The sequence below is a fragment of the Canis lupus genome, chromosome 5, assembly GCF_003254725.2.
Source record: "Canis lupus dingo isolate Sandy chromosome 5, ASM325472v2, whole genome shotgun sequence".
In the NCBI taxonomy this organism is placed as follows: domain Eukaryota; kingdom Metazoa; phylum Chordata; class Mammalia; order Carnivora; family Canidae; genus Canis; species Canis lupus.
The window spans coordinates 53,595,108-53,621,247 of NC_064247.1; the positions used below are offsets into that span (position 1 = coordinate 53,595,108).

A 26,140-nucleotide genomic window follows, 5' to 3' on the forward strand; every position below is an offset into this window, starting at 1 on the left:
CCAATAATTCAAAGGACCTTTCTGCAGATTTCTGGAGCTCTCTCTGGGTGTACCTCCCTCCACTCTGGTGCTGTGTCCCTCAAAATCTAGCTACTTTTGCTTGCCAGATTCTGACCTATTTGAGCTTTCCCCACCTGTGCTGCTAGTCTAGGCAGTAAGCTGAACAATCACAGCTTTGTTTCCCTTCTCTCTGTCCTGTGCTGCCTATTGTCCAATGTCTGAGAACCACATTTTTACATTTATTTTTTCCAGGATCTCAGGTCATTTAAGGGAGAAGAGTATATAGGTTTCTTGTTATTCTATTATGTTCTGGAAAAGGAGGCCACTTGCACAGAAGTTATACTTCCAAAAGTTTATGTAAAAAAAAAGAAAATGTAAATTATTCTGATTTTGAGTGTAAAACAAATACTTTTGAGAATTCTTATTCCCTTTAATTATGGTTTAAGTCTCTACTTTGACTCTATACTTAGGTATGTTTAAAAAAACTATAATTAACATTAGTGATTTATTTGACAATTGTCAAGAGGAGAAAAAGATTGGGGGTAAATTGAGGAATTCAGTTTTGGACTCCTTTTTTGAAGTTTTCTGTTCAGTGTTGGATGGAGGTGTTCAAAAATCAGATCTATAACACTGGGCTCTCAAGAGAGTTCCGAACTGCATATTTACATTTATTTATTTATTTTTAGAGAGAGGGGAGAGAGCAGAGGGAGAGGGAGAAAGAGAATCTTAAGCAGGTTCCACACCCAGTGTGCAACCCATTGTGGGGCTCTATCTCATGACCCTGAGATCATGACTTGAGCTCCATCAAGAGTCAGAGACTTAACCGACTGAGCCACCCTGGTGCCCTTGACCTGCAGATTTAAAAATCACCTGCAGAGAGCTGGAGACTGAAACAATGAATATGAATAGCTTGTAAAGAAAAATGAAAGAAGAGGAGGCAGGGCAGTGTCCTGTCCAAGGACACAGACTCATAGAGAAGCAGAGGAGAAAACTTACAAAGCAGCACAACCTGGACAAGTGTCTTTGTAACTGAGTTCAGTGCTGGTTTTCTTGGAGAAACTAACATTTGGACGAATAGAGTGCTACTGTAAACTCATTCAATGTTAGTAGAACCCCGTGAGGTAGACTGTTCCAGAACTAACTACTGCCATTCTTTACCCCTTCCTCCATCTTCCTCAAGCAGCCCATGGAGACTGAGACTGAAGATGAGGTGCCTCCACTGAGCAGGATATTGCCTGGGATCATGTCTGAGGGTCCTTCTGAATCTAATCGACTATGAAAAATTTATAAAGCACAGATCTTAGAATAACATAGCAGTAAAAACTCGTCAGAAGACTTTGTGAGGTGCTCTGCCACACACACTGTTAAGGCCAAAATAGCTGTTCAATATATTTTCCATGGCTTTTATAAAGAAATTCTTGGAAAATATTGCAAGCTGGCTTAGGGCTCCTCACTTATGTAACTCATATTTCTATGTCATTTCTCTCCATCTGAGGTTGAATAACTCTGAGGTTACAATTGTATTGCTCTTATGTGGTAAGACGGTTTAGCTTTTGAAATTATGCTTCTACTCAGGACTTTGGCAGTGAGTGGGTTCTACTCTTCCTTGAATAATGAATCCACAAAAAAGGAATTAGATTGGTCCTTGATTTGATCTCAACTCTTCCCAATAAATGTCATTTTATATGAAGGTGTTAACCCCCAAACAAAGCAGAATTCAGCCTTCTTTGGAACTCCATAATTGAAAGATTTAGAATTTGATGGCAGAATAAGTACTTTCTTTAAAAATATTCTTTATTGGCAGCAGAAGAAAATAGTCATTTAGGAAACAGAAAAGATCACGAGTTAAATTTGTTGAGTTGCCGAGGTGTTTAAAAATATGGTTTTCATTCCTTACCACCCAGAGAAATAAGACATATTATTTGACACATATTATTCTCATTTTCTACGTAAGAAAATACCTTCAGGGAGTTAATAACTTGCTCAAGGTCATCAAGCTAGTGTACTGTGATTTGTCTAGGCTGCTTCTTAAGCCTTTTTTCTCTATACATGTCACGCTGCCTCCATAGTATAGGGTGATGATTTCTGCTTTGTTCTTTCTGAGAAATCAGAGTTCACTTCATCTGGCAGGTTTAGGAATGAGAGAGTACTACAGAAAAGAACTTTTACCACCACACTTAATATGATGCATTGTTTTTACTATTGAAGTACTAAGTGCATAGAACAAAGTAACAGTCCACTGTAGGAGCAAGAAGTATGTGCTTGGGAAATAGCACAGGATTTGGTCTCAGGGCACCTGGGCCCCAATTCCAGATCTGTCACTTACTAGCTCCATGTCTTTAAACAAGGTGCATTACTGTCCCAAGCCTTGATTTCCTCATTGGAAGAATGGGGAAATGATGCCCATCTCACCATGCTTCTGTAGAAATTTCAATGTCCCAGGAGCTCAGAGAGGCACCTCTTGCTCCTAATTTCTATGTGTGGAGTCCATAAACAGATCATGAAAGGAGTAACTTAGGGGAAAGCTAGATCAAAGTCCATATGAGTAGTCTGAAATTCCATCACTGAGCCAACGGGCCATGGCAAGCAAGGAAATGGAGGTAGGGTGTGCAGGCAAATAGGACAGATAAAAATGACATCTAATGAGAGAAGAGATCCACAAAGGGTGAAGTGGGGGGAAGGTCAAGTCTGGCATCAGGTCTGCTCTGAAAGGAAAGTGGCCGCCAGCAGTTCCTACATCTGCAGGAAGAGGTGTGCTGGCAAGTATATGGGAATCAGGAGGGAGGAAAAAAGGATTATATGATATTTCCAATGTAAGAGTGTGGGGCATTCTTAATTGTTCCTTTATACATTTGGGTAGAACTGGGAAGATAAACACTACATAGAATATAACATATGTATGAAAGTACTTTGTAAATGACAAGCATCATATACTTAAATGACTATTCTTTCTCTTTTATAAATGAGGATAAATATATTTCTATAGTTTCTAAGGTTAGTAAATGGCCGATTTAGGACTCCAGCCACTCTGAAAGCCATTGTTCTTTATCATCCAGTGCTGTTCTTCAGTAAAACCTATCTGAGTATATGAGTGTGATCTCACTGAGGAAACAAATACTAAAGGAGTGCCCAGCAGGCACTGAATTAGACACTGGGAATCAGTGACCTAATATGTCATGCTTTGGGCCATGAGGGACCTCACAGGTTAGCATGGGAGACAGACTCATAAAAGAAGAAAAGAAAAAAGAAAAAAAAAAACAAAACAGAAGGAAGGAAGGAAGGAAGGAAGGAAGGAAGGAAGGAAGGAAGGAAGGAAGGAAGGAAGAAAGAAAGAAAGAAAGAAAGAAAGAAAGAAAGAAAGAAAGAAAGAAAGAAAGAAAGAAAGAAAGAAAATTCTCATGGGTTGAATACTCTGAGGAGCAAAGAGGAAGGAGGACTTGGGAGTTCATATTTTATCCAATTTACTGCATATCTATTGATCCCCATTATGTTCTGAGGCCTGGGCTGAGTTGAGGAAACAGATAAATAAGACAAAATACAGGCCCTCAAATTTGTCCCCCCAAAAGGTGGCACCATTGCAGAAATTTGTTTGCTCATATTTAAATAAATACCTAGTCCTTCCATACAGAGACCACTAAATCCAATTTTGCTGCTGGGTCATTTTTGGGAGCTCTAATCTTGGCTTTTCTTGTATATATTACACCGTGTCCTCTTTCCCCCTACTTGTGCCTAGAGACCCATGTATCAGGCAAAGTCTTTTTATTTAACTAAGTAGTGATGAATAAAGGTGATATAGTGAAGAAACAGCTAAACTGAATGTGGGTAAGAAAATGATACTTCAAAAGTGGTTTCATCTAATATGAGATTTGAACTTTGGCCAGTTTTCGCACCTCAGCACCTTGACGGTATTGTATTTCTAGAAGGTAGAGAATATTAAACATTGTTAATGATTGATTGCATCTCAGCTTTCAAGTGTTACATCAAACAGACCTTTAAAGGGGGTAGTTTTATTCTCTTCAAGCACATCTACAGAACTTTTTAGTTATTAAAAACTAATGCTGTGGATTTACTACATTTAATCCAAATTTGATCTGAGAGTGAAATTCCTTTTTGGCAGCATCATCAATAATTTACTGTGTCGTGAGCTTTCCTTTTGAGGGCACAAAGTATTGGCTAGGGGAGTTCTTTCTGGCTGACACATTATAAAATAAAGCTGGCAAATGGATTGTATGGGAATTTGCCAATGCTATACCCATCTGAAGATTCCCAAGCGAATGAGTATGGCTTTCCTTTAAGCTGCCCTCCGAGACCTGGTGTGTACCACCAAACACACAGAATGGCCTAGAACTATGGAAATGTACACCTGGAATGGATATTAGTAGTCCTCTAGCCTACCCACTTTCCTAAATCAGAAATTGTTTTATTTGAAAACACCCTGAGACAGGTTCATCCAGGTTCAACTGAACTTAAAAGTTACACCATTTTTGGTTAGCTCTGAACACTAAACAGCTGATAGATGCCCCCCTCTTGGATGCTTCTTCCCCCATGGCTCTAGTTCTTTCCTCTGAGCCACAGTAAACTTAGCTGCCCCCCTTTTAGCACAAGTCTTGCAGATAAATGAAAAGTTTACTATCGGCACCTCTAAGTCTGCTAATTTTCAGGAAAACATTATTGAGTCCTTCAACTAAATGAACTGCTCTATACTGGGCTTTCTCTTCTTTATCAGAATCCTTTATATATTGTGAGGCACAAGCTAAATACTCAGATGTTCACTTGATTTCAACACATTGCTGACCAGTTGAATATTCAGTGATTGTGAATGTGATGAATCTCATGTTCTGCCTCCGACCTGTTCCTTACTAGTGGCTGTCTGGCATGCTACATTGAGGAAGGTTCTAATGTTTTATCTGTGATCTAAGATTGCCTCTGGGCTCTGCAATGTCTGCCATGGGCACCTGAAGTGACAGTGGTGGCTGGCTTGCTGACACCTTAGATTGAAGGACCCACCGAATAAACATCTTTCCAAGCTTCCCCATGGAGTTAGTGAAAGCAAAAACTAAAAAAGCCTTGTCACTCATGTTTTCTTAAATGTAGCATATGCCAGGTGCATCCTCTCCTGTGACCAGCACTCTCTCCATAGCCCAGTAACCTCCCTCTCCCCTGTCCTTTCAGAAATTAGAGGGGTGTGATGACCTCTAGGTCTGGATTAGCAGGGAGAGAGGGCACGCCAGGCAGAAGCTATAGCCAATTACAACTCTAGTCCCCAAGACTTTCACCAACCCAGATTGGTTCTCTTAACCCTGACCTTAATTGTAAATAGGGCTTTCATTAAAACCCTCTTCAATTCCTTCTTTGAGAGTGATTTGCATTTTCCTGCCAAGGCCCTGACTGATACCACTGACCCAGGGCAAACATATCTCTGTTGTTCTTCTATGATTTACAAGGCAAACTTAGGTCTCAATGACATTTAGACTGGATATTAAAGAGAGGCTGCCCCATTCTTTGGTGGGATCAATCACCAAGGCACAACTCAATTCATTTTGTTGGGAATAACCTCTAAGGAAAGATAATTTCCTAGATTTAAGACCATATAGAACCTTGGGGCGTTCTCAAACTGTAGGATTATTGAGAGGAATACCTTCTTTTGATAATCAGCCAAATTTGATTTATTAATCTATTTTATTTGTGTCAAAATAGAGCCTCCATTTCTTGGCAACATAAGTGTTAATTATAGAGTTCACCATCTAGGTATATGTATGTATGCATCCCCCCTCAAAAAAAAAAAGCTCATGGTATAAATATGGCAAAGTTTATTATTTAAACCACCAATTTAAACTATTTCTTAAATTCTAAAAGCATAAAAAGGAAGTAGCCCATTAATTTCCCAGCAATGTTCTTTTATAGCCACTGGACTTTCATAGAATATAATTTGCTAACTTTGTGAGATGTTTCTAAATTTCCTTCTATCTGAGTCTTCTAAACACACAGGCCATGATGGCTGGAATGCTCTTTTATGCTTTCTATTTCTTTACTACAAGTGTAATAGCTATTCTCTCATAAGTTATTATGTATGTACAATATAATGATATCACTCAGACATATGTGTAGGAAACATATATCACTCAAGGATTTTTAAAGATCTTTTAACAGGGAATTCAGGGCTTTCTAAAGTATTAAAAGGGCTGGAAGTGTGGACAGTAGCTGTATATCTAGAAATGCCCCAGAGCATCACAAGAATCACACTTCTTCCCCCACACCCCAGAGCTGCTATTTCTGCGCAGTCAAAAAAGTGAGGAATGTGGAACTAGCTACTGAAACAACTGAGTTCAAGAACATACCTCAGTGGCTGCAATCCAAGGAAGCTCCCGTTGCTGTCACCACCTTGACCTCCAGAAATGTGTTAATTGGGCAAAGGGACACTGAGTCTGCTCAGTGCTTTAATAATCTTGATAGTCAAGCCTAAGTCAAGTTGCTGGAATGACACTGTAGGAAAAACTGCTCACATCTCAGGCCTGGTGATGACCTCCATCTTACTCCCCCTTTAAAATCTCTTGTGAGTACATGTGATTTGCAAGTCCTCCTTTGATGCTGAACCTTTGCCACACAGGAATCTGGAAAGAGTGGTTTTTCATTTAGCTTTCAGCAGTGCAGGGAAATATGGTATGTTGAAAGGAGGTAGGACTGGACATTGCATGCTAATCAAGTCTGCCTGCCCCAGCAACAGAGGAAAAACTGAGCTTTGGAGGCAAACAGACCTAAGTGTACTATTTACTAACTGTGTAACCTTAGTGAAATTGCGTATCTAATCTCAGCATCCATTTCCTTCTCTCATAAATAGTCTAAAGAATTATACATAACTCTGAATTATTGGGAAGACCAAACTTGATAGATATGTATGTAAGAGTTCGCAAACTGGGTGCCAAGTTACCTTAGGGTAACCAGAGCAGTTATAGGGGCATTTCAGGATTTCTCAGATTTTCAAAGGAAACACAGTGATCCTTGGCATCTATTGGACTCCAAATTACTAGTCTGAAGTAATTCACTGTCTCAACATTATGTTACATTTTGTTTGACAATGTCATATCTCTTTGAAAATGCAGTTTCAGGGCACCTGGGTGGCTCAGTTGATTAGGCATTTCATCTACCTTTGGCTCAGTTCATGATCCCAGTGTCCTGGGATAGAGCCTTGTATTGGACTCCCTGCTCAGTGAGGAGTTGGCTTCTCTCTCTCTTCCCTGCTCATGCTCTCTCCCAATATCTATTGCTATCTCCACCTCTCTCAAAAAAATAAATAAAATCTTAAAAAAAAGAAAAGAAAATGCATTTTTAGCAGTAACTGTGGTGCCAAGCTTGTGATGTACAAAAACTGATGTGAGTGTCCACATCAGTTTGCAGCATCCAAAATGATTCTAAGGTCTGAGAAAGGGAGCAACGCCCAGTAGGCACACAAACTCCATGAGTAAGTATTATGGTCTGAATTGTGTACCCCCTGCCCCAAACTCATATGTGGAAGCCTTAACCCCTAGTACCTTACAATGTGACTGTATTTGGAAATAGCATCTTTAAAGAGGCAAGTGAGTTAAAATTAGGCCCATATGGTGGGCCCCAACCCAATCTGACCAGTGTCCTTATAAGAAGAGTAAATTGGGGCACAGAGAGGGGCAGCAGGGATGCATGCGCAAAAAGGAAAGCCCATAGAGGACATGGCAAGAAGGCAGCCATCTGCAAGCTGAGGAGAGATGCCTCAGCAGAAACCAAACCTGCCAACATCTTGAACTCAGCCACAAAAGTTTCATCTTATCACAACCTAGAAGAGAAGGGACCAGCCAAGAAAGGAAAGATGAAATATAGGAGCCAATTGTGAAGGTGGGAGAAGTGAGAGGAGAATGAGACCCTAAAGAGATCAACAGAAAGTCAGGCAGTCATCAGATTGCCGGATTCCATATCGCTGCCTTGCATCAGCTGTGGTCAACTGGTGTGCTAGTATAAGCTTTGCCATTCATCAGCAAGTCATCTCTATCCTTACCTGGATCATGAAATGTGTTATTCGGCTTCTCTAGGAGACGAAGCTGCACTATCCAGCTCAGGGTGCCATACCCATGCCTAGCCTCTGCCATGGAATCAGAATTCCTGCTGGGTATGCCTTGGCTCCTTCAAGAAGTACTGAATAAAGAAGAAAAACACTCCTTGTCTCCAACCACAGTAATCACGGTGTAAGGAGAAGGGAGAGTAGGGCCCTTGGATGTTTTCATAGAACTATTATAAAATCCCTTTGGTAGTGTCTCATCGTCATTAAATTTCTAAATAGAATCTGGCCAAGCACCTGTTGCCTGTGAGTGTGTGTGTGTGTGTGTGTGTGTGTGTGTGTATAAAATATACATATCAATCTACTAAAGTGGGACCTTGGTAAAAATTCTCAATGTGGATCATCAACAGAAAGGCTGGACCTACATGATTTGTACTACATTTCAAGGCAGTGTTACCTTTTCCTTTTTGTTCACCCTTACTGAGTGCTTACTATGTATCAGGTACTTGTCTAGATACTTCATACATAGTAGCCCTTCTAAAAATCACACTGATCTTAAGAGGTTGGCACTCTTAATCTCATTGTTTTCAGATGAGAAAAACTGATGCAGAGCAGGGTTAGTGACTTCTTCAGAGGTGCCCGGATAGTAAAAGGTGGAGTAGCCAGGATACGAGTGCAAGCAACCTGATTGATAGAACCCTGTGCTCCCCCTATCATTCTGGACTGCACCCATGCAGGCAAGCCTCCATCAGCCCCTTCCTTCCCTTCTCCTTCACACAGGACTTGATGATTCTGACACAAAAAGGCCCTGTATTTGCTCTTGTGCAGAGAGTCACACAGAGAGCCGTGCCCCAGGCAGGGAGATGAATTAGGAGACCGTTGCAAAACCCAGGTGACAGATTTAGGAATTGGCCAAAGGAAAAGTACCAGGTTTTCTCCCAGAAAACTGAAGGCCTCAGAAATGACCAAACGTCACTCTTCCTTGGAATCTTCCTCTCCCTATCTTAATATTCCTGCTGGTACTGCTGATTCTGGAGCAGTGACTTCATGGCCATTTTGGAATCAGTTGGGAATGTTCTCCTGGGCCCTTCTCAGCTCCGTAGCCTTCTACAGTAACTCCCCATTTTTCAATAGATTTTCATTTTCCTCTTTTGCAGCTCGTCTCCCTCACCAGTTATTACTTGACCTTTCATCTTCTGAAGCCCGACTAGCATGCAGGCAGCTTCCTTGGAATTTTTAGCTGACAGATGTGATCTAAAGTTCCCTGCAGTTGCCTGAAAATAAAGGAATCAGAACACAAAATCTTCCCTGGTCTTTAAGGAAAGGATGATAAAATAAGTGTTGGGGGAGGTGGTAATGAGAAGACCATACCTACTCCTGGTTTCCATCTGCACACACTCACCGTGCCTCTCGAGGAGAACTCCTAGCGGCTGTGGAATCTTGTATCCAAGTAGGTTTTTGAATTTGAGATTCCGTGTGGACCAAGTTGCACGTGGCCAGAATTTCTGCAAGAAAGGATTGGAACATTCTGTTTTGCCATGTCATCGTTTGTAAAGGAGAGTGATTATTTTATGAATTTTTGAAATAGTAGAAAGAGAACTCACTGGACTTGTCAGTAACCTGAGTTTGGAATCTTATCCCAGCGCTCAGTAGATATGTGGGGTAATAATCCACACATCACAGGGGTTTTCATAAAGTAATCATGAAACACAAAGCCATTTTGGTGTCCCTGCACAGTACTTCATGGAAACTACCTTCGTCAAGGTTACCTGTGATGCTCATGATGTGAAATCCAGTGACACCTTTATGTTTTCACCTGACTCAACCTATTAGCTGCATTTAACACAGTAGATCCTCCGCCCCTTTTGCCCTTACAAGCGGCTGCTTTTCTTCTCTGGCTCTTCAGTCGGCTTCGTCCTTGTCTCATCCCTTGTCTGATGGAAGTGTTGGTGATCTCATTCATAGACTTCACCAGCTCTTCTTTCTCTACGCTCCCTCCCAAGTGATCTCACTTGATGCTTCCTGTAGTATGTTCCACAGACATCTCAGACTTCACATGCATGTGCCAGATATTTATTGGTTGATTATTAACCCTGTGTTTGCTCTCTCATGTTCTCCTGGGACTGCGAGGACTGGAAGCCTGCAAATGACAACTCCCAGACTCTAAAATCTGCTGGATTTGTATCGGATGCTGCCAATAAAAGGCATTACATGGCGATGAGGAAGGGAATGCAATTAAAAACACTTGCACTCCTGGCAGCATCTCTGGCCACGGTGACCTTGATGCCTTCTGCTCAGTGGCAGCTGCCAGGATTCCAGCAGTTTCTGTAATGACAGTTTATGCTCCTTCAGTAGTAGAGGTTGCTGCAGCGTTTGAGAGAGCAATGAGGGCCCCTGCGAGGCAGTGAGAACTGGTGGTTTCCTCACTTTCAGTGGGTGAGTGTGGCTGATGAGCTCCTGCCTGCTGGGAGCAGCTGTTTCCCCATCCCTATGCAATACTCCATCCCTTCTGCTCTCCAGTCCCTTTCAATGCCATTAGTACAGCCAACTTAGCTGTTAGTCATGGCAGGCAACGTACCTTGAGCCCACAACAGTTTTAGGGCTCTGAAAATGTTTTAATTATCATTTTTTAATCAGAAAGAAGAAAAAAATGGAGGAAAGAACCCATAAAAAGTGAAAGTACCTACTTAAACTGCAAAGGTTTTAATGCAACTATGACCCGTGCCACCATTTTCCAGCAACAAATTCCTCTTTGGGTGAAAAATTAGTAGTTTCTGCCCTCCTCATATGGACACTGGCTAAGCATTATTATGCTTAAATAATACTCTTGATTCTTGTCACTGAAGCCCCTGTCCTTCTCTATCTCTCTCTCTATCTGGGAATGGTGCCATCATTCACCAAAACCTCAGAGATCCATTATTCTTAAGTCTCCACATCTAAAACATCACCAAATTTTTCTGTCCATTCAATGAATACAACATATCTCAACTCCGCCCACTGGTCTCCACTTTTACTGGTACCAGCTAGACCAAGTCTCTGTCAGGGCTTTCTTCTTGGCCTTAAAATGAAACAAGACCATGTTAGCATGCCGCACAAGGCCCTGGGTCTGGACCCTGCCTCCTCTCCCAGTCTGTTTTTGTGCTCCACAACCCTGGCTTATGTGCCCAGTGTGACAGATGAGTACATTAATGGCCCCAGCCTTCATGCCTCCCTATTCCCATGTCTCTCAGTAGTACATTCCCACACTGACTGTGAGCTACTGTCCTTCACATCTTTATGCAGGAGTGACCTCACAGGTAACGACCTAAAATTGCCCCCACCTCCCCCCCTACTTGCTCTTACACTGTTGGAGACACGGCAGACCTGGTTTCAAGGGCTGCCTCCACTATTCTGTAGCTCTGTGACCTCCTAACCTCTGAGATCTATTTTCCTAATATGCAAAATGGGAATAATAACTACCTTGTAGGGCACCATGAGAATTTAGTGGAATAAAAAGACATAATGCTAATTCATGATAGGTCCTTAGCAATAGTCATGTTCCCTTGTGAAAATGTCACCAGCAATGTTTTAAAATCAACTTTTGTTTTTGATTTAGGAGTCTACCCACTTACCAAGCAGTCAATAAGACAGAAACAACTTTGAGGAATAAAAATATCTTTGTTACTCTGCCTCAGCAAGTGTTTTATAATTGTAGCGAGCACTGAGAATCTTGGGGTGCACTACACCCAAATGTCTTGGTATTAAATATAGGGCTGTGCCTGTGTATGTAGTATACCAGGGACCCAGGAGACAAATAACATTGAATTCCTCACATGAGTGTGTTTTACGAGTGTTTTCCTGAGGATCATAGTGGAGGCATTTATGGCTACAGAAAAAGAGACTTTTCAAGAATCATTTCATGGGACCAGAGATACCAAAGTGGTTAAGGGCCCTCTACATAGTACATCTTTTGGAAAGCTTGGCATCACTGCCCCTCTGCTTCCCCCAGGTCATCTTCCCTCTCTTTTTTCCCTGAGGTGCTGTGAGATATAAAAAAAACAGGTGAGGCTGATTGCAACCTCTTCTGCTACTGAAAGATTCCACTCCTTAACACCAAAAAAATTTAAAAAGGGATAAAAACTGCCTACACAGGGTTTTTCCCCTGGACAGGCCTGTCATTTACGACACACAGGGCTCAGCCCTTGGCTGCCATAAGCACTGAGAAAACTGTTGAACTCTTTCCTCTGTATTTTGTATTTCTCAATATTACAGCTGCCACTGAGATTTATGTGCTTCACCAGAAAGAATGGACAAAGAAATCCATGCTTCTGAAGGAATAGGATTGCGTTCTAAAGGAGAAATCAAAGCAAAGAGTAGATTTGAGTTTGAGTAGAGCCCCACCTCCCACATCCCTAGAAGGAGTATGGTAACCTCAAAGGCAGAAATGCCAAATACATTCTCTTGCTAACAGTTGAGTTTTCTTTAACATCTCTGTGTTTACCTCTCTTACTGTGTTTACCTCTTACTACACAACATACTTTCTTTTAGCAATTGGTATGAGGGGAATTCCTTTTATATAATAAAATTAGTGGGTTCCACTATCTATCACTATCATTACTCACCTGCCATCCCAAAAATAAGGAGAAATGGAACATTCAAGAAAGTCATGGAAAAACACTATTTCTCAAGATTTATTTTCTGAAGCATTAGATACACAACATATTAATATGTATTCTGAGATAAAAGATCCTGTGGTCAAGTGAGGTTGGAAAATGCTTCTTTAGTTAAGACTAAATGAATCTCTTTTCTGCAGAACTTGTTAAAACCTTTATCTATTAATATGTATTGTGAACCTCCAAGACTAGGATATGGTATGTAAAAAAATTGATAAGAACACTATTCATATCTTATGGGAACAAAATGGAAAAACAGAGTTAAAAAATAAACAAAGTTCCTGTTTTCAAGTCAGTTGTTCCCTAATGGGGAGATAATCTCATAAATAGACTATTAAAATCAACTAATTAAAGCATAATAATTAAGGTAAATATAGAGAGGACTGTGGAAGCTCAGTAAGAGGAAATTAACCAATAGGTAGAACCAGAGCTCCCTGGAGGAGGTGACCCTGAAGGCTTCATTCCAATCCCACCTACATCGGCCCACGATTTCTGATTATCTACACAGAGTAAAACAATCCTGCATATAGCTTTTCTATGTCAGTATTTATGTGCATTTGCCTTTTGTTGTTTTGGAAGCCAAATAGATCTAGATTCAAACCTCAAATCTGCCTCTTATTACCTCACCTCTGTGATCTTGAGGAACTACCCTAACCTCATCTGTTTTTCTGAATTGTCATAAGAATTAGAGATCATATAAGTAAAGCACTAACAGAGTGCCTGAAATGTGACAGGTTCAAACATTTAGACAACTATCACTTTCATTAGGTTTTAAGATTATAATGGATTTACAGATACCTAATCTATGCATTCACTGGGTGTATACAAATCCCATTCTATGTTTATATTATAGCTTCTGTTTGAAACTCTGCTTAAATTCAATTTTATTTAATAAGCTCTCAGACTCTGAAAGACTATAGTGCTACATCTGGTATATATACAAAATGAATTAACCACAGATCTTGTCCTGCATCAAAAGTTTCCAGTTCAATGTTCAGAGTTGGGTAAAGTTAGAAAAATAAGAGCATAACAATAGGCACAATAGGTGTGGGAGTCGATAGGCACTAAATAAGAGACACAGCAAAGACGGTGTGGGAGAGATCACTTCTCTTTGGCAGATGAGGGATGTCTTCCTAAAGCAGGGCCTTAATGTATGAGTCATATATGGACATAAGAGATTAGCAAAGGAAGAAATCCAGAAGAAAACAGAAGCAGGAAAGTACTAATTTGCCCATTTGGCCAACTTATGTAGCTACTGTGGGTGATACATGGAATATGAACCCAGAAAGATAAACCATCAACAGATTATAAAGGGCCAGACTTCATGTTTGTCAATGTGTCACACTGAACAGCTCTATAAGACACAACAAACATCATTTAAAAATATAGTTGAGTTGACAAGAAAGGAAAGTCTGTAGGAATCCCCAAACTCTGGAAACTTCCCCAAACAAGCTCATGAGCTGACCCTGTTTCTAACAAGGTCTTGACTTTGATATGCCTAAGCAGACAATTAATGAGACAGCTCTGAGTGTTGAGGATAGATGGTTGCATACCTGATATCTACCCACAAAGTAAGAGCCCCTCAAGGGTTATGGAAATAAAGTATAGGGCTTCAAGGAATCTATCTACTGATAGAGGAATTCATAAATAAGATCTGTGCATCAGCCTGGACATAAAAACAAAATCATCATCTCTGGTGATTTCTTACCAACAATCTGCTATGCGTGAGTTTGGAGGTTGAATAAATACTGCAGGAGAGATCTGGAGAACTACAAGCTGAGAAATTAACAGAAAAGGAATTCCAGACAGCTATTATTTTGGTAGCTCCAGGGAGAAGAAAGCACAAAACCATTCTGGCAGGACTTACCATCAAACAAGTTTACAAAATATTTTTCAAGCTGAAGCCCCACCGAAGATTAGCTCACAAGGAAAATTACATAATTTGTGAAGGAATAATCCTTAGGGAGAGATAGAAGACCAATAAACAACAGAAGTAGACCTCCAAGAACTTCAGGTAATAGAAACTCTGAAGTGAGTATATTTAAAATGATTAAAAACATTTAAAAAGGAACTTCATATATTTTCAAGACAACATTGAAAATGTATCTGAAAAAGAATATATAAATGAAAAATAGTTATTGATATTGAAATCAATATGTAGCATAAATAGTAACCTAGAATAAGCTGAAGAAAAATTAGTAAACTGCAAACTAGACCCAAAGAAATGACTAAGAATATTGTTGTTGTTGTTGTTTTTTAAGATTTTATTTATTTATTCATGAGAGACAGAGAGAGAAAGAGAGGCAGAGACACAGGCAGAGGGAGAAGCAGGATCCCTGCAGGGAACCCTATGTGGGACTCGAGCCCAGGTCTCCAGGGTCATGCAAGACTCCTAACTCTGGGAAACGAACTAGGGGGGTGGAAGGGGAGGTGGGCGGGGGGGTGGGGGTGACTGGGGGACGGGCACTGAGGGGGGCACTTGACAGGATGAGCACTGGGTGTTATTCTGTATGTTGGCAAATTGAACACCAATAAAAAATAAATTTATATAAGAAAAGAAATTTAAGAGACATAGCAGATGGAATGCAAAATGGCAAACAGAAATGGCAAATGAAAGTAATGGCTGGAAGCTGATAACTACAATCATTCTGTGTTTCTTCCTAACTACACTCACCACCATGACCGAAATCCAACCCAACTTTATCTTTCACCAGGATTATTTCCATAGCCTCCTGCCTGACCTTCCTCCTGCTACCCTTGCCTGGTCGGCTCTCAACATCTGAACCTGAAAAACATAGAAGCTGGATCATATCATGGTGATCTGCTTACCTTCTCCTGGCTTTCAATCCCATTAAGGGTAAAAATACTGGCCTGTACAACCCAGTTTGACATGCTCTGTTCACTCTTCGAATGTGTCCTCCTTCAAGCCTCTGCTTTGTCTGCTCTGCTCCAGCCATACCTCCCTCCTTGCTCTAATTCAAATGCTTTGGTCAAGTTTCCCTCACAGAACCTTGACCTTGTGGTTTCCTCTGGCTGGATGCTCTTCCATCAAATATCTGCACAGTGCTTTCCTTCCCCTCCCTAGGGTCTTTGCATAGATATCACCTTGTGTGTGAGGCATGGCTTCATAATTCCATTTAAAATCACAAAGTCCCCTCCCTACCCCTAGCCCTCCTCATTCCCATTTCTTACTCATTTGTCTATAGCTAATCACTTATAAAATGTATTTATGTATTTATTCATTTATTTCTGTCCCCTGTCTTCTACTACCCAATCCAAGAATATAAACTTGTGAGTGATAGTGTCAACACTGGTGAAAATTGGCTAACACAACAATAGCAGAAAAAAAATCACAACTTTGAATTGCTATATTACAAAAGAAACCTGAATATATGAATATTAAACTCAACAAATTAGAAAATTTTAAAAAGTGTAAACCCATAAGAAGAAATGAACGGTGTAAGAACAAACGTTAAATGCATAGAAAACAAAGCTATATTATAGAGGATTGTTAAAATTAAAACCATTATTCATTTTTAAAACATAAATTCAAGAGTAAAACCTCCAGAGAAGTTAATTAAGAAACAAAGGAAGCAGGCAATGTTCATAATAGGCCTTAAGAGTTAAGAAGTGGCCTGACCTATAAAAGTAAGAGAAATGAAAAATATTAAAGCACTTCCATGGACAACTTTACGTCAAAAAATTTGAAAACTTAGAAGAAACAGATGATCTCCTACATGAATATAACTTATTGCAACTGACACAAGAAGAAATAGAGCAAAAACTAAAACTAAAACCCCGAATAAATTGATCAAAGGAGATAGGGTGAATTATAACATATACACGGAGAAGGGCTGAGAATAGTAGCTCTTTACTTGGAAAGAAAAAAATACAAACGTATTTCTCTCACACCACATGCAAACATTGATTTCAGTTTGCTATATAAAAGATAACATTTATGTGCATTTTAAAACCTGAAAAATGCCATGAATTGTTTCTGGATATATTTCATATATAGCAGAAGTATAAAAAACATATGTGGGAACGATGTATATCAAAATCAGACTCTGCTCACTTCCAAGAAGGGAAGTAAGGGAATGAAAAGGAGAGTATCTAAGGACTTGTGTACCTAGATATAATTTTTGGTGTCAATTTTAAACAAATTTGATGCAATTATAGCAAAAAGTTAATATTTGACAAAGGCTAGGTTGTGCATACATGGATGCTTATTATATTATCTATTGCATTTTTTAGGATCTTAAATACGTCACTATTTAGAAATGAAGCCTATGCCAAAAAATCTTTTTTGGTAAGCAGTAACTTTTGAAGGTCTTTAACAGGAAATCTGACCATTTAGTACCTCAACATGTCATCACAGAAAGCTGAGTGCTCGTTCATCTTGTAGAATGGATCTCAATAGTCCTTGATTCAAATAAAAATCCAGAATGAACAGGTACAGACAAGGTTGGTCTCACTAAGCCAGATATGCAACAAAGATGCTTTATTGAGAAGCTTTCTGAAGAGAATAATATCAAACTGTTTATTTTGTCTATATGTCAAGGCACCCAAAGACAACCACACAACATTGTGAAATCTTTGGAAAATAACCAATATAAACTGGTGGTGTTTGAAGCTGGGAGAGTGAACTTCTCCGTGAAAAGGTTTTGAGACTGCACAACACCTTTGTGATTTGTTATAATCAAGCAGCAGCAAAGCAAAATGCTTCTGCCAAGTGCAACTTATGAAAAAGATTGGGGGTAGAAAGAATCATTTAAAAACTATGTGTATTTATATCTCTGCTTGCCACAGCTTATAAAAAAACCTCCTCTGTAGGACTCCATTATTGATGTTTTATGTTTTTCAATTTCTCTGTGCAATATGTAATTATTTCAACCTCTTCCCCTTTGTGTGGTGTATTGGTGGGCTAGAATTCAGAAGGGTTTCTTTCTGAGAACTCCAATAGTCTCAAGATAGCAATCTTCCCCACTCAGCTCATCTTCTCTGATCTAAATAATTCTAGTTCTTGAATGCCCCAATGACTTGAATAGGATGAAGGATTCAAGACATAGTGTTCCCATAAAGTATTTAATCTCAAAGAAAAGCAAGCTCATTCCCTCAAGGAAAAAGAAACCTAATGCTAAATATGAGTTGCTTTTCATTTCTCTGTTCTCCTTCTCCCACTTTGGAGACTGTTTTTATCTAGATAAAGGAACAAAATGGCCAGAGACATTATCTGGATAATTTAATTCTAGTATATTTTGCCAAAGATTGAATGAACAAGGCAAAAGTAAGGATTTTAAAATGTGGAGCTATTAAATAGCTGCTGCCTTGATGCTTAGAAGCAGTCAGAAAAGATTGGGAGTCTATCTTTAAGGGATGAGAAGTTAAAGATGGACAATAAAATGAGGTCAAAAGAAAAAGAATGAAACTTTTCTGAATGCTGTGTTCCAGATACTCTATGTAAATCATCTATGTGACATCTCGCACTCTCTCCAGGGAGTATTTATTGTGTTCTTCATGTCACAGATGGATGACAAGCCGACTCTAACAGGTGGACTAATGAGTCTGAGACCAAGTGGGAGGCATGGAGGTGCATCATCCAGATCTCCTGTACAGAAAACCTGCTGTACAGAGCAGATGACAATGCTGCTGTGTCTTCTGATGGAGCCTGGCATTTACACTGAGGCCGCCCTTCACCCAGCCTGTTCCCAGGCAGTGACCAGGCACAGCAGTGCCACAAGAGCCTGTACCCTGTTGCCCAATGTGAGATTTCTCCAGCTTCTGCTCTAAGACTCTGCATTGGCCAGGCTAGGGTTTTCTCAGAACTGTACTCAGATCGGCAGAGATTCTTCCTACCGGATGCTCCTTTCTTCCCACTTTGCTTTCACTGTGTTGGACCTGCATCACCTTCCCTCTCCTGTTCCCTCCTTCTTTATCCTTGGTATCATTCTCCCCAGCAAGGGTCTTGTCTTGTACAACCTGTCTGTCTTGTCATCTTCTCCTCAAAGGACCTTACCCTGACACAGACCACATAACTAATAACTATCATAATTAGACCTTGATGCCAAAGGCAATGCTCTTTCAGTATTGACATTAACACTACTAATGGTACTAATAAGGACACTGCTACTAATATTTAACAGTGTATAAATACCCTTGTTGAGTATTTACTGTGAACTAGGTATTGTGCTTGGACTTCCACGCATTCTCTTGTTCAGTTTTCACAACAATCTATAATAAGATAGATAGTCTTTGCATTTTACAGATGATAGACAAAGGCTTGGAAATGTTATTAACTCACCTGCATAACTATCTAGTAGCATAACTAGAATTTGCCCTTGGGTCTGTATGGCTCAAAAATCCAAGTTCTTAACCCCTCTGTACATTTTGTAGACACAACTGCTTACCATAAACCATTCTACCTCCTTCCAACTTGCATTACTTTGCATGTTTTTGGCTCTGATTTGATGGGTATTTTTCCACTTGAAGTGAGAATAAGCAAAAGACATTTATAAAACACCAACTTCATGCCCAGGTTTTTTTTTTATATATATATATAACCTGAGGATTCAATAAAAAGAAAGGGCTATTTCCTGCATCCAAAGTAATCATTATTAATCTGTGACATTATTAACAATTTAAATGAAAGGAAAGTATTGACACCTCTAAAATGACCATCCAAGAAGCTAGACAATTATATGGTTGTTTTTAAATGACACTAACTGCTTTTTGGAATAATGTAACATAAAAATGAACAAACGTCAAAAGCTATGAAATTTCAAAATAGCAAAGAGATCCTATTTAGCTGTAAAAAAAAAGAACTAGGTCTCCAAGGTTCAATAACATTTGGAAAGGTAGAAAGTGGGAGATACAAAATTTGCTAGCTGGAGGAAAAAAGTCAATCCTTCAAATAATGACAGGGTCAGGGAGAAACATAATTAGTAAATTCTCACTTGGCATCACTTAAAACCTTTCCTCCTAGAGAATAGAGTGGAATGTATTATAATGGGAATAATATGCACTTGGCTGTCAGACAGATTTGAAACCTCCAAGACTGTCAGCAAGAACTGGTTAAACAACAAAACAGTGAACCAGGGCAACCAGGAGGATGGTTAATGCTGCTATATGGGAAATGTAATCTTGTGCAGGTATCTCCCCAATGGGGGAGTCGGTTTTGATTTTGGACCTCATTCAGGAACTTACCCTTCCTAACTCAAGGAGTCTTAAAATGCTTTCTCCTGACAAACAAAAAGACAGAAAACCACACACTAAACCCTAAAGAAAAATGATGAGGCCACTGGCCTTGAGTATACAGACTACCAAAAAGCTGTCGGATTTGCACTAAGAATCAAGCCTCACTAGTTAGTAACTTTCTACCTAGCTGTCCCCTGTTAGCAATTTGGAAGCAAGCAAAGCCTCATTAGTTCTTTAAAGAAGCTTAAATGTTTGAAACAAACACTAAAATGAGCATGAGCCAAGGGTACAAATTTTTTGTAAAAATAGCACGAAGAGCTATTTTTAATAGCTATTAAATAATCAGTACCTTAGAATGCAGTTGTCTTAGGTCCACAATTCTGGAAAGATTCAGGAAGAGATCCATAGAATTTGGATGATGTAGTAAATGAGGAGTTGAGACCAGACCATTAGGCTTAGCTAGTTAAGGCCCTCCTCCTCAAAGAGAAGGAAGAAACCTGCCACATATCATTCGCCTCCCTGTAGCCAAGTGCAGCATGAGATGCACACCCCATTAAGCTTTCTGGGTAGGGTCATCCCAAGTATCCGCCCTGGCATGCTGAATGACCCCAACTGAGTGAGCTTCTGAGGAGGCAAAGTGAGAATACCTGGATGGGAGGGAGATAGAAAGTCTTACTTTTCCCTTTTCATTGGAACTTGTTCCCAAGATGATTAATATGGTACATCATTTTCATAATAAGTAGCAAACAGATAGATGAGCTAAAATGAGAAGAGTGTGATGCTAACTGTGGGAAGGTGTGGTTAGCAAGTTTGGAAAAGGCCAGATCACACAGGGTCTCATGGGCTGTGAGAAGGAATCAAGTCCATAAGCTACAAATATGGGAAGACATGCAAAAATTCTAAGAAGGGAGGTGACAGATCGAATTTCTGTTTCCAGAAGATTTTTCAGACTGCAGTGTGCAGAGCAGGTCATAGTAAGATTGGATATCTGTGTAACGACAGCAAAGTTATAACAATAGTTCAAACAAGAAATTTGGTGTTAGTGTGAGTGGAAGGAGAATGGGTTGATTGAACAGCAAGTGAGAGTTGCAACTGATAGAATTTGCAGGATGGGCACGATGTTGGGTAAGGGAGAGGGAAAATGTTGGAGATGGTTCCTGGCTTTCTGACCCGCATACCTGGATGGGTGGTGGTGAAGGGAGCACAGGAAGGGGAGAAAGGGAAAGATCACAGATTGGCTTTTCTGTGTGAGTTGACACATAAGAAAAGTAGAAGGTGGATGTGTGACCTGGAGCTCAGAGGAGGGGTCTGAGTGGATTTGGAGTCTCCTGGACTGAGACTGAATGATAAAATGGAGTTTACAGAAGTGTCGAGGAAGGAAAGAACAGTTATTCTCTCAACATCACTTGAATTCTCTTCTCCTTGATCTTTGACCAAATCTGTTATCAGTTCTCATTTAAGGTAATATCATTGTTTTTGGGTTTTTTTTGTACCCCTCTAGACTGCAAGATGGTGGAGGGCAAGTCTCTTTTACTTATTTAAATGTACCGTGCCTAGCAGAGTGTTTAGTATAGAGTGAGGGCAAATAAATAATAGATTAGCAGTGGCATGAATGAAGAGGATGAGAACAGAATAAACCAGGGATTGAGATCCAGGAAATCTGGTGTCTGGTTTTGTTCTGTGTGACCACTGGTAACTCACCTGATTATTTTATAGCTCAGTTTTCTTATTTATTTAACTTAATCTGCTTGATACATTGTATGACATGTGCTTAGTAAATAAATAAAGCAGAGTCTCCCTAACATCATAGGATAAAGGGGTCCAAGATCTACTGGATACCTAATATGTGCTACTACTCTGATCTTGGTGCATATGTTCATACACAGACACACACACGCACAATCTCAGTGTTAATCCTCATAACCATGCTTTGGGGTAAATACCATTGTCGTCACTTTTACAGATAAAAATTGAGATTCAAATACATTAACTGACATTTCAGGTTCGCACAGGGTTAGTAACTAGAATACAATCAGAGCCTGTCACAGACCTAAAACCTTGTTGCCACGTTAGAGAAAGTTAAAAACAGTGTATACATGAGGCATCCCCATTGTTTCAGACACTAGCCTAAAGGCACACATCTAAATGTTGCTGCGTAGAACAGCCAAACTGGTTCTCCTACCAACTCACACAGGATGTGAGGCAACAGAGATTCAAATATTTATTAAGTGGGGGATAAAAGGTCCAGATTTTGGTCAAGACTGTTTTGTTTTGCTTTTACTTTTCAACCTGGCAGCTAATAGCAAGTAAAGCAAGTGAAATGTTGGCAGACAAGTTGGCTAAAGTACCAGACTTCTCTGTCGTCCAGTCAGACACTAGACACAGATGGAAAAAAATCTGCCTGGTTATCTTTGTCTGGTCTTTCCTGGCTGAAAAATAGGATATTCCTTGGAGGTAAAAGGGATGGTCCATTCCCCTGTTAAAAAGGACTTTACACACAAAGGTTACACAGTATAGGGGACAGGGAGAGAATGAATGATGGACATACACAAATTACATAGATGGAGAATCTATCCATTTTTTTTAACCACATAAAATGTATGAGAATGCATGCACATAGAGGAAATATATTGGTGAGTTAGATGTATGTTTATGCATTTTATTTCCTTGAAAATTGCTATTATTTCTTTTCTCAGACATCTCAGTTTCTTTTTCTTTCTTTCACAAAGAAAATTTTCTTTTTCCTGTTTCTCTTTGATTGTCAGGAATCTCGGAATTCATGCCATGCCTGATTAGAACAGTTTCCTGGGGTTTTATTGTAAATGGTCTCTCATAGATGAGTCTTTTCTGTATAGGCCCCCTTCCATGCTTTTTGTTGTAAGCTATGGCAAATCCCTGCTGGGAGTATGAAGTAGATTCTATTAATAGCACTGATTATTCCCCCATCCCAGCATGCACATCCTTGGGTGGAGTTTATTTCCCTGCCTTTGGACTTGAGATTCACCATGTAACCTGCCTGGAACAATGGCAAATGCTGGAAATGAGAGTGTACCAGTACTGAGCCTAAGTTTGAAAAAGCCTAGTGTCCCTACTTGCCATCTTACACATCTGCCATTACAATAAGAAGGACGAGTTTAGGCAGCTAACTGGTCGCAGAAGGAAGATGAGAGACACAAAGAGCAGAGATGCCCTACCTGAACCCAGATGGTTGTCAGCAGACTTCCAATAGACTTGTAGATACAAAAGCAATAAAAAACAACTCTGGTTTTTAGCCACTGAATTTGGCCAATTTTTTTTTATGCAAGTAAGTTAACCAGTATAAGGTATGTATATGAGAATATTTGTTTTTAATATACATAGATGTATTTATGGTTCTTACAGTGAATTTGTGAATAGTCTTTTAATTTTCAGAAACAGTGTGTTGTTTCATAACTTAATGCTACTGAATATGTCCTTTTTCCTAAGTCTGCTTAAGGAAATTCTATTCACCCTTTAAAACCCTGTCATCATGTCAGAATTCTCTGGGAAGCCTCACTGATGTCTCCTGAAAATGGAATCATTTCCTCCTCTGGATTAACTGTATACCTTCAACATATTTCTGTTTTTTCTTTCACTGGATTTTTTTGACACCCAAGGTCAAAGACTGTGCCTCATGGAACTTTGTAACCTCTTTCATAGACATATCAGACATTCAAAAATATACATAATGGGATATACTCTGTGATCAATTTCCAATCAATTCACTTGTTGAGAACAAGCTGTCCAAGAAGATGGTCCTCTAAGGAATACTGGATATGTTGCTTTGGAAAAACACAAAGCATTGGTGTTACTAAGGAAACAAAGTACTGTATAGCATGTAAAATCTAGTGCAATGAACTGTAAGTCAACTCCAATAATGCTCTCCAGACTAGACTTGCTCCCGGGCATCAGGATGAGAGTTAGTAGGTACCGTCATAACAATACTGACCTTCAGTGAGAAATGAAAAGTCAAAGTAATTTCTTTCCATTGATTTCTCAGAAGGTGTCGGTTACTTCATTATTCCTAATGACGTCAAATGAAATAACATAAATGGAATAATGAAAATTATTTTCAACAGCATCAAAATATATATAAAACATATGTAGCTTAATGACGTGCCAAACGTGGGAAGAAAATTTTATTTTATGGTCTACACACTATGTATGGTTGGAAAAACCTACTTAGAGTTTAATGTGTATATGTGACTTGGTGCAGGGCATTAGGAAGGAAACTTGTTGGTCATAATGAGCATGGTGTCACCACTGTGCGATTTCTAGCACTGTCTAGATACATTATAGTGAGATGGTCCCAGCAACTTGTCTTAAAATTTATAAATTTGGTGGTAGGAAAGGACATGGGTTACATTAGAATTTACATTTTATTCTAAATCATTTGTAAGTGCCAAGATGATGGGGGTCCATGAGATCTGACCAGGACTCTCTGTACCTACAACAAAATAGTTTGTCAAGCAAGGGAGGGTGCAGTGATAATTCTGATAGCTAATATTTATTAAGCCAAAACTGCTCTCAGCATTTAGCATGTATTAACTCATTTAAATCTCATAGGGCTCATTGAAGTAGTTATACCATTATCCCCATGTTTTACAGATAAGATTTTTTTTTTTTTTTTTTTTTTAATTTTTTTTTTTTTTTTTTTTTTATTATTTTTATTTTATGATAGGCACACAGTGAGAGAGAGAGAGGCAGACACAGGCAGAGGGAGAAGCAGGCTCCATGCACCGGGAGCCCGACGTGGGATTCGATCCCGGGTCTCCAGGATCGCGCCCCGGGCCAAAGGCAGGCGCCAAACCGCTGCGCCACCCAGGGATCCCTACAGATAAGATTTTAATTGGTACTTAATCATAGTTTCCTTCTCCTCTGTTTCTGAGTTCCCAATCAATTGCAAGATGAAACACGGAATGAGAGAAGCAGAAATCAGTATGTCAGATTATTGTTAAATATTGATAAGAAAGGACAGCTGGGTCTATGACAAGACTCAGACTTCCTATTATGTTTCTCTAAGATCAAATGTGTATAGAAAGAAAAGCAAAACAGACAAAAACATATTACAAAGATTTAAAAAATATTTATATACTAACATTCTTTCTCCACTGATATGAAACACCATCTGTGTTACATATGTGGTTCCACTGATTATTGTATCTGCTTCTGAGCTTTCTCATTTGTTCCATGGCCATGCGTGTCTATTCCTAGGCATATGCTATACTATTTTAATGACTACAGCTTTAAAATAGGTCTTAATAACTAGTAGGACAAGCACAATCATCATCATCATCATCATCATCATCTTCTTCTTCTTCTTCATTACCTTAGCTGTCCTCCACTTTTACTCAGCCATTTAGGTTTTATAGTCATCTTGTAAAGTTGCATCTTCTTTTTTTAAAAAAATATTTTGTTTATTTATCAGAGAGAGAGAGTGGGAGAGAGAGAGATCACTAGCAGGGGGTAAGAACAGAGGGAGAAGCAGACTGCCTGTGGAGCAAGGAGCCTGATGCAGGGCTGGATCCCAGGATCCTGAGATCATGACCTGAGCCCATGGCAGACACTCAATGGACTGAGCCACCCAGGGGACCCGAAAGTTTCATTTTCAAAAAGCTATGGAATTTTTAACCAATATCATAATATATTTCAGATTAATTTTGAGAGAACTGCCAACTTTATGATACTTCTCCACTAATTCAGGACTTCTTTTGTGTCCACCTTTTTCTTCTTGTTTTTTCCAAAAATACCTTGTCAGTCTTGTTACGCTACTCTTGTATTTATTCTAGAAAAAAATCTTTCCATCTTGCTCAACTCTATGTTTTACTACTTCTTTCATTAAGGACCTTAGTCTTTGTATGCCTGAAATAATGTTTTCCTCCTCACTTTTGGACAACAGTTCTGTATTTTATGTATATCTTATTTTCAAGACTATTGTTTTCCCTCAGCATGTTGACATTAGTACTCCATTGTCTTTGTTCTTTGTTGTTGAGAAGTCTGCCATCAGAATGATTGCCATTTTTGTAGATATTTTTTTTTTACTTTGTTAGATTTAAAGACTTTTCTTCTTTAGCTCTGATACATCTAGGTATGGACATATTTGTATTTATAGTAATAGCACTGCAGCTCACTTTAAGTATGAGACTCTTGTCTTGGTGGAAATTTTTCCTCTAATATATCTTAAATAATTTTCTGTAGCATTTGTTTTAGTGCTGTCTTTTGGGACTTTTATGGGACATATGTACTCCTA

At 39.4% G+C, this 26,140-nt stretch overlaps 1 long non-coding RNA gene across 1 annotated transcript in view; it reads left to right on the forward strand.

Annotated features, from left to right (window-relative positions):
* The window catches only part of LOC112647089 (uncharacterized), a 35,508-nt gene extending 16,241 nt beyond the window's left edge, over positions 1-19,267 (forward strand). Inside the window, exons 2-3 of the long non-coding RNA XR_003128067.3 lie at positions 15,393-15,535; positions 18,205-19,267. This is a non-coding gene — a long non-coding RNA (uncharacterized LOC112647089). The remainder of the gene's footprint in view (positions 1-15,392; positions 15,536-18,204) is intronic.
* The last annotated feature ends 6,873 nt before the right edge of the window (positions 19,268-26,140 follow it).